At 25.2% G+C, this 9,586-nt stretch overlaps 1 long non-coding RNA gene across 2 annotated transcripts; it reads right to left on the bottom strand.

Moving 5' to 3' along the window:
- Positions 1 to 4,677: 4,677 nt before the first annotated feature.
- Positions 4,678 to 9,159, bottom strand: LOC103848677. 2 transcript variants are annotated; one of them, XR_004457953.1, is made up of 6 exons: positions 7,458 to 9,159; positions 7,242 to 7,331; positions 6,680 to 6,789; positions 6,101 to 6,334; positions 5,715 to 5,772; positions 4,678 to 4,877 (listed from the first exon to the last, which is right to left on the bottom strand). It is a non-coding gene; the product is annotated as an uncharacterized LOC103848677 (long non-coding RNA). The 2 variants fall into 2 exon arrangements; XR_004457952.1 differs by having other exon boundaries at positions 7,242 to 9,159.
- Between the last annotated feature and the right edge of the window lie 427 nt (positions 9,160 to 9,586).

Genomic DNA, 9,586 nt, shown 5'->3' with positions numbered 1-9,586 from the left:
TCTTTGAGCTCAACAGAAGTTTTAGCCACAGCCACAATGGCTATTAGTGTCTAGTGGCTATGATGCATGATTTAATATCGTCCAGAAACACTAACAGGGTTGTCTACGCTTCCTAATTAATTTTAAACTTGATGATTTCTACGTTAGGCACGAAAATAATAATTTTAATAATTTTTTATTTATTTTTTATTTTTTTAATATATATATATTATTTACATTTAGTTTTACATTCACTAATTTAAAAAAGTATAAAATAATCATTTCTAATTTTTTAGTTATATCTAAATTATTTTAATTTAGTAAAATATTTGTATTTCTTGAAATAATAATGGGCAATTCTCCTAAATATAACATTTTCAAGTTTTGATCGCAAAAATAGACCACAAAGAGGAAAATGACCAAAATGTTTCATTTAATAGGTAAAAAGATCATAGTATCTTAGATATATAAAAATAATAAAATAATAAAAAATAATAAATAATAAATAATAAATAAAAAATTATAGTTTTAGATTATATGTTTTCAAATTCGAACTTTTTATAAATTTTTCTTTTCGAATTTTCATTTTACTTTTTTCAAATTTTTATTTTGTAATTCGAAAATACTTTTTGAAACTATTTATAAAAATTTTATTTTTAAATTTTTAATATTTATTTTTATTTTATAAAATTTTAAATCTCAATCGCAAATCCCCACCCCTTAGCTCTAAACCCTAAGGTTTGGATTAGTTAATCCTATAGGTGTAAATGTATATTTACTTCTTTAATGAAACATTTTGGTTATTTTGATCTCTAAAGTATATATTTGTGACAGAAACTTTTTAGTGCTATTCTATGGTATTTTCCAATAATAATTTAGACTATTGATTTTTTTCAAAAATAAATTTTAATAAATTTAGCTTTTTGTTTTATTTAAAAATATTTAACTTATAGAAAAATTATTAAGCCTAATAAATCGAATAATAATCATTCAATTAAATTATTTTATCGCAATTAAATGTTTAATACATTCCGCAATTTAGAAACTTGATTAGGATTATCCTTACGTTGAGTAATAAACTTGAATATAACTTTACTTATTTAATTATCCAACAAAAAGTAAAAATATTAAAATATCTAATTTTTAAAAATATAAATATATCTATAATAAATTGATTGTGTTACCATAATCTTAACATCATGTAATAACTTCACAAAATAATTTTATATTATTTATAAATAATATGGTAATGAGACAATTTTCTAAAGGCGATATTATAGTTTGAAGTATATTTTTGAATAAATAACTTTTGCAAATATGAAACACATATTATTTTGTAAAAAAGTTTATTTGCGATTTTAAAATATTATAAATGCTATAATATAAGGAAAATTTATTTGCATATGATAATTTATATTCTAGTATTTTATGTCTTAATTATGGTATCATGTACTATATTTTTAAAAATAATAAAAACATTAAAAAATATATAGAACAATTTAATCATGAAAATATAAGAAAGAAATATCTTCTTACAGTTTTACTCTCATTAGAAACATTGAAATGTATAAAATACTAATAAATAAATGAATATTTTAATTTATTTTTATTAAATTGTTTAGTTTGTAAGTTTATGAAAAATTTTATCTAAGATTAAATTATTTTGCATATAATTTTAAAATTATTGTAATTTCTATATACATATTGTTTTAAATTTGAATTTTCTATCATTTAACTTTGAGTTATAATTATGTTAAATCATGTCATAATTGAATATGATCCATGTCATCATTTATAAAAGGATAATGCACCTTTTTTTCTTATAATGATCGTAGTGATGACACATAAACAATTAGTTCTCAAATAGTGTCAAGGAGAAGTTGACCATATTCGTTTTTGCATTTTAATACAACATCTAAATGCAGCAATTGAACATAATATATGGATGTTACATTCCAATATGATTCTTTATAGTTAATATTTATATCTAGATATAACATCCAAATGCTAAGTTTTTGTTAATAATAACATTTGAATGTTACTAGTTGATAAAGCTAAAAAGATATGATTTATATTATTAAAAACGTATCAATTATTTTGTTTGAATAAATTATATTGAAAATTATTTTTTGTGAAAAAAATCAGATTTGGATATTTTTTGGATTCAACTTTAAATAAATATTTGTAACATTTAATTATAATTATATAAATTAAGGTTTTGACAGGTGAATTTGTGAATCTGGCGAGCAAATATGATTTATAGTTTTAAAAGAAAATAAAATTTTGATCACATTTTTTATTTTGACCGGAAAATGTTGTTTTGAAATTTTAATAGAACAATCCGATTATAGAGTTTTGACAGAAAATTCCAATTTACAGTTTTAGTAGGAAATTTCAACTATACGACTTTGGTGAGAAAGATGTTTTTTTTGCGTTTTGGGAAATTCTGGTTTTGCAGTTTTAACGTTAAATCAGATTTTATAGTTTTGGTAAAAAAACATGATTTTGAGGGTTTGACGATAAAATTTAATTTTGTGGTTTTGGAGAAAGTATGATTTTGTTGATTTGGCAGGAAACTTGATTTTCCGATTTTAGGGAGAACGTGTTTTTTGTTTTTTGGTTGGAAACATATTTTGTGGTTCTGGCAGGAAGACATGATTTTAGAATTTAGTCCATAAACATGGTTTTGCGATTTTGACGAAAAACATGATTTTATGTTTTTGGCATAAAAACACGATACTGATTTATTAGTGTCTAAACGAACATCTAAACATTTATATTCATATACAATATCTGGATACAAAAATGGACAAAATCGTAATCTTAAACTACTACGTAAAAATCATTCTACTAAAACCGATGAGAATTAGTTCTCATACACCACAAAGTTATGAATGGTTTAACTTACATAACTAAACATAAATATAGTAGTAAATAATAGAAAAAAAAAATCAAAGCTTTTTCTAGATTTGGTTCTAGTTTTTTCGCAGATCTTGAGGTGAAAATGTTCTGTTGGTGGTTCTCACTGCAACTTCCATAAGTATGTATTCCTTATCATAGATCTATTATAGGTCTTTTTATCAAAAATATCATGTTTGAATGCGAAGAATTAGAACTTGATCTTCTGGTAGGTAATGGTGGGTCTGATACAGTCGCCGGATTTTTGCTTTTAGTCACCGGATTTTTTTCTTTTAAATTTGAAGTCAAATTTTCTTAAGTTTTGGTATTTATAGTTCTATCTCTGCTAATCCATGTTTAGGGTTTTGCTTTCAAATAGTTCATTGTGCTTTTCCAAATTTAATAATGACCAAAATTTATGAAAAAGAATAACAAAAGTCTCTCTAAATCAGTAGCAGTGTCGTGTTATCTTACAAACTAGGATAAGACATGCGCCTTGCGCGGGATTAAGTTATTATTTTTATTATATTTTGGAGAATAAAACAATAGTTTGGCTTCATTTGGATTAGGGGTGTTCAATCCGGATATTGGGTTGGTTTCGGTTCGGTTCGGTTTTTTTCGGTATTTCGGTTAGTAAAATATAACTACTATTCTAAATCCATATTTACTTTGACTTTAGTTTTTCACATACTTTTGAAAGATTTCAACTGGACGACTAAATTGATCAGTCAATCTTGTTGCTTTAAATCATTAGTATTTTATATATATATATATATATAATTTAGTTTGAATATTTATTAAATAAAAATTCATATGCGTTATATTTATGATATTTTGTAACTTATTATAATAAAAAAAATCTATTGATCACAAAATTTTCAGAGTGGGAATATTCAAATTTCTAATAATATATAGACGTTTTGAAAAATTCAAAATATAACATATAAGAAAAAATATAAATGTTTTTATTATATATTTAATGTGATTTTTTAATATCTTTCAATAATATAAAATTAAAAAAAACTAAGATACCAAAATTGTTATCAAATATTTATTATTCATAATAATTAATTTTCATATATACGTTAATCATATTAGGTAATTTCGTAGCTTCTAATTAAGGAAAGTGCAAAATAAATTTGGTAGATTATTTATCAATTCGATAGTTAGTTTAATAAAAAATATAATGTAAGTTAAGATGAACCAACCTATTTTTCTAAGAATAGTAGTATATTTTATATAGTCATTTATTAAATGAGAATTTATAATCATACAGTTCTATGATATTCATATCATTTTATAACTGAATATTTAAATCATCCATAACAAAATTTTCAATGTGAAATCTTTAATAAGTTTATAATTTATAAATGTTTTTGAAAATTCATTGAAAGTTTTAATATTAAAATATTTATGTAATCTTATGGTATATAGTATAATCTATATATATATATATATATGTTTTATTATTAAATGATATTTTTTACTCATATGGTTTTAAAATCATGTGTATCTTCTTATAATATTAAATAGAAGTTCATATTAATAAAATTTTATGATCATCAATACTATTAAAACAGAAGGCCCTTTTTTGAGGTACCCTTCTCTTTCAACAATATTTACCAGATTCTGCCACTGGAATATTTTAAGCTATGTTTTTAATTTAATTCTGTATTTTTCTGAGATTTCTTTTATTTAAACAACACTACATTTACTGCCTATCGAAACTATGTGTATAATTACATATCAAATTAACACCTTCTTGATGCATTTTTCAGTTAGTAAACGTTGTTAAATGGAAAAAAAATAGACGATGCTTCATCTACATATTAAACGATGGAACATAATTTAAAAAACTCAATTGCTATAACACACTGATTTTCATTTCTTACACAGTACATTTACCAAATCTTTGTATATTGATAATGATGTTCCATCGACACTGAAGCTTCAACGATTAAAGTTTGAAGGTTTCCCTCTCGAATATTGGATTCTGCAAGCTTCCAAATTAAAATAAAAAATACATTATGTTAATATCAATGTATCGACCATTCATCACTTCCAATCAAGGTTTTGGTTACAAACTATTGCACCCTTAAACATACATGTTGCACTATTCAAACTCCTGAATATCAAACTTATTAATGTTCAGATTCGTTTTTATAAATTTGTAAGCTTGCATTTTTATATGCATAGTATGAGTTACAGACGAACCCGCAAAACCACAAATCCTTTTTTATTCATTGATTTATTAAAATTAAGCAATGTCAAATCATACCAACCCCTAAACCCCCAAATATTTTAAAAGCAGCATGCATTAGTTTTGAATCTTCACGGGATTAACCATTGTGCAATATACTCGGCCAAATTATTGAATTTGCAAAGATTTTCACATCAGTAACCGAAAATATAAATATTAAATCACAACAAGAAAGAGTGAATTTTGGTAACTGAAATATCGATATAATGCCATTAATCTAAATCATAAATACCCACCCAGCCAATCCTATTGTCCCATATCTTCGATGATTGTAATAACATAAAATCAAAACAAGAAAGCGTGAATTTTGGTAACTGAAATATCGATAATAATATACCAGAAAATCTAATGTTCCATAACTTTAATAAACTAGAAGGTCGAGATAATATATTTTCCTAAACTCACGGCCCTATTTTATAACTATTTGAATGAGAATATTCTGAACCTCATGCCTTAAATTTTCTTATATATATCGACCATCTAGATTCAAAGCAAACACGCCATCTAGACTCAAAGCAAGCAATGTTGTTTTCTATACGTTTCTCATATAATGTATTCTAAAAAAAAGATGGTGTACCTTGATGAGATTAGGCCATGAAAACAACTTGGTTTATTGAAGCCAAAATCATGCATACCTGGAAACCATCCAATGTTGGGTTTGGTGAGACTTTAGAGATCTTTTTTTTTTGAGCAAAGACTTTAGAGATCATATTTGCAGACAAAAAGGTAAATACTGCGACATTTTTAAGTTTTTAGTTTACGAGTTGTTTTACTGAGATCGTGAATAATGTGTTATTCTCTAAAATATCTTTCAGTGGATCAAAATTCATGCTACTTGCAGGAAGAACAATTTGAAATCGTTGGGGGATCAATGCTAAAATAAAAAAAAATATTTTTATTTAAACAAATTAGTGTATAATTATTTGGGTCCGTACGAATACGAAATGTGTAGAAATCTATTACCTGATTTACGTTAGATACAGTTTCATGCCATCACAGTATTATCCTAATCTCCTTATTTGTTTTCCTTACGTATATAATCTTTAAAAAAAATCATAAGATGGTATTATCCTAATCTCCTTATTTGTTTTCCTAACAATGAATGGATATTAAATAGTATGATGGTATTCATCCGAACACTTATCTTAAAATGATTGTTTGTTGTGCACCAGCGTGGATGACAACATTTTGTAATACCTGAAAATGCTCACAATATAAAATCAAATTATTTTTTTTGTACTTATAAAGGACAGTCTATATTATATTGTAATAGTAAATAATTGTGAGTAAAATATATAATGTTTAGTTCAAAAAACACCCGTGATATATTTTACCTCGATAGATGTTTAATTATATGTATTTTTCATTTGTGGAGATGTTTGTGAACTAAAAACAAATCACATTAATAATAATAAGGAGAAAAATATATAATAAATAAGAATGAAGATACGAAATATTACCATTAAGGATCGGATTAAGAGAAACAAATGGCAGATAGCTATGAGAGATCAATAAGAGAAACAAATGTAACTGAGAATTTACCATTAAGGATTGGATTAAGTCCTTCTGTCGGAGATAGCCATCTTCTTCTCTTTGCGACAAAGGAACCGACAGGTGAGAGAGAATATTTTTTGTTTTCTTTTGTCGAACACCTGAAATTTTTTTTTATATCTGTCGATAAATTTAATGGGCTTGAACCAATATGTTTTAATTAAAAAAAATCAAAAGACCAAAACAAAAGAAGATGGCTGTAACATTTAATAAAAAAAAATATTTTATAACAAAGATTAATTTTATTTTTATTAATTACTTAATTTTAAATTATCTAATTTATTTATATTAGCTATTTAAATATGATACAAAATAACTGTTAAAAATATAATAAACATTTTGGATAATAGTTTTCTAAAATAGTTGACGCAAAAACAAAGAAAAGCCAATTAACCGGAAAATAATAACTAAATTTAAAGAAATAAATATATTTTTACAGACATTTTAAAAAAAAAATTAAGACACAGAATATTAACTTCATAGATCCTTGCAAGCAAAAAAAAAGATCAACAATCAATGGTATGAAACAATTTACTAGCAATCGAAGACAAACCTTTGGAGACTTTCTCATTGAATACCTAATTGAATGACCTCACCAAAATCTTTCTATGAATGCCTCAGATTGGCTTCAAATTCATCGGATCTATTCCATTTAAGCCATGGGACAGTACATGCAAAAGAAATTAAAAACAAAAAAATAAATTGGTTAGTAGAATCATGGAGTTCAACTATCTATCAACGATAATGAAAATACAGGAAAAGAGCAAACCTTGGAAATGATGCTTAGTCAAATTGTGGAATACCCGATTCTTCTGCTTCAGTCGCCATTTGAGTTTATTTTTGTTTAGAAACCTAGATTTTGTCTGAAACATGACAAAAAATACTTGGACTCTATTGGAAAATAACAAAACCATGGACTGGGCTTGAGCCTATTTTGAAAATTCTGGCTTTGCTAAACATTTTGTATTCAAAATACAACCCATCTTGATAATTTGTATTCAAAATTATAATAAATTTTTGGTTTGGCCCATTAAAAAGTCCAATCTAAATTATATAAGTAATTAAAAATTTAATTGAAAATTATAAACATTATTATAAAGTACAATGAAACCTCTATAAATTGATAATGTTGAACTACACCAAAACTATAATTTTTTTTATTAATTTATAGAGATATTAATTTATAGAGATATTAATTTATCGATATACTAATTGAACCAAAAACTCAACTTGGGACTATAAAATTATATTATTTTATAGAAATTTTTAGTGTATATTAATTTATAGAGTATTAATATTAAAGAGGTTATACTGTATCTATTACTACAAATAACATTACAATTTATTTTTTAAAATTTAATGGCTAAGATAAAAATATGTTATCCTATATCTAGCAAAAGAATAATAATCATATTGTGTTTCTAAGTTACACTTAAACATAAATATTATATGTGTACGATTATATTTATGCATAATTTAAAATTTGAAACATAAAAAAATCATAATTTATCTTTGTGTTTTATTTAACAATATAAAATCTATACTGTTGAATTAGATGGATTTGTTAGGTATGGACATTTTACTCGGATTGAAAGATCTGAATCAGAACCGATCCAAAAATACAGGTTCGGGTCTGGGTCCGGATTCATGTTAAAGTATATGTTGGATCTTTTTTCTTATAACTGCGGATCTCGGTTCGTGTACGGGTCCTATCCGAGACTCGATCGGCTACCCAAGTACCCAAATATTATTGTGTGTATCAGATATATTTAAGTGATTGGGTATATTTTTATATTTTGGATATTCCTTAAAGTTTCAGATTCGGTTTTTGGGCATAATTTTATTTTTCGGGTAAAATTAGATTTTCAAAAAATATAATTCGGGTACTCAGTTAAAATTTTGGGTATCTTTTGGGTTTTCGGGTCTGATTTTGGATAAATTTTCATGTATTTTTGCGGTTCTTTGGATATTTTTAGAGTTTTCGGTATATTTCGAGTTGTCGGGTCCAGTCCGGGTATTTCGGTTCCTAAATATCTGAACCAACCCAAATCCGAAATATACTCAAAAACTGTAGGTATTTTACGGGTATTAGAATTGTAGATCCGAACTGATCCGGATCCGACAAGACTCGACCCGTAACCGACTCAAAAAATTATAGATATCTATAAGGATCTAGATTTCCAAAACCCGAAGGATCCGAACCGACAAGACCCGGTCCAAACCCGATCCAAGGACCCGAGTGCCCATGCCTATGATATGTTGTACTAAGTAAAAAATAAGAACAATTTTCTCAATCATGTATCTCGAAATATAACCCGGGTATTGGGAATCTTACAATTTTGTTTCCTATAAAATACAACCGCAGTATATATGTTTTGATATGTTAACAAAAACAAATCTCCGCATTTTGAAAACAAATCCCGCGCTTTCAAAGCGCGGGTCAAAATCTAGTTTGTAACTTATTATGACTAAAAAATAATCTATTGATCACAAAATTTTCAGAGTGGGGATCTTCAAATTTCTAATAATTTATAGACGTTTTGAAAAATTCAAAATATAACATATAAGAAAAAATATAAATGTTTTTATTATATATTTAATGTGATTTTTAAATATCTTTTAATAATATAAAATTAAAAAAAAAACTAAGATACAAAAATTGTTATCAAATATTTATTATTCATAATAATTAATTTTCACATATACGTTAATCATAGTAGGTAATTTCGTAACTTTTATTTAAGGAAAGTGCAAAACATGTTTTGGTACGTTATTTATCAATTCGGTAGTTAGTTTAATAAAAGGTGTAATATAAGTTAAGATGGACCAACCTATTTTTCTAAGAATAGTATATTTTGTATAGTTATTTATTAAATAAGAATTTATAATCATACGGTT

The sequence above is a fragment of the Brassica rapa genome, chromosome A05, assembly GCF_000309985.2.
Source record: "Brassica rapa cultivar Chiifu-401-42 chromosome A05, CAAS_Brap_v3.01, whole genome shotgun sequence".
NCBI classification, from domain to species: Eukaryota; Viridiplantae; Streptophyta; class Magnoliopsida; order Brassicales; family Brassicaceae; genus Brassica; species Brassica rapa.
This window is presented reverse-complemented; position numbering and strand designations above follow the sequence as displayed.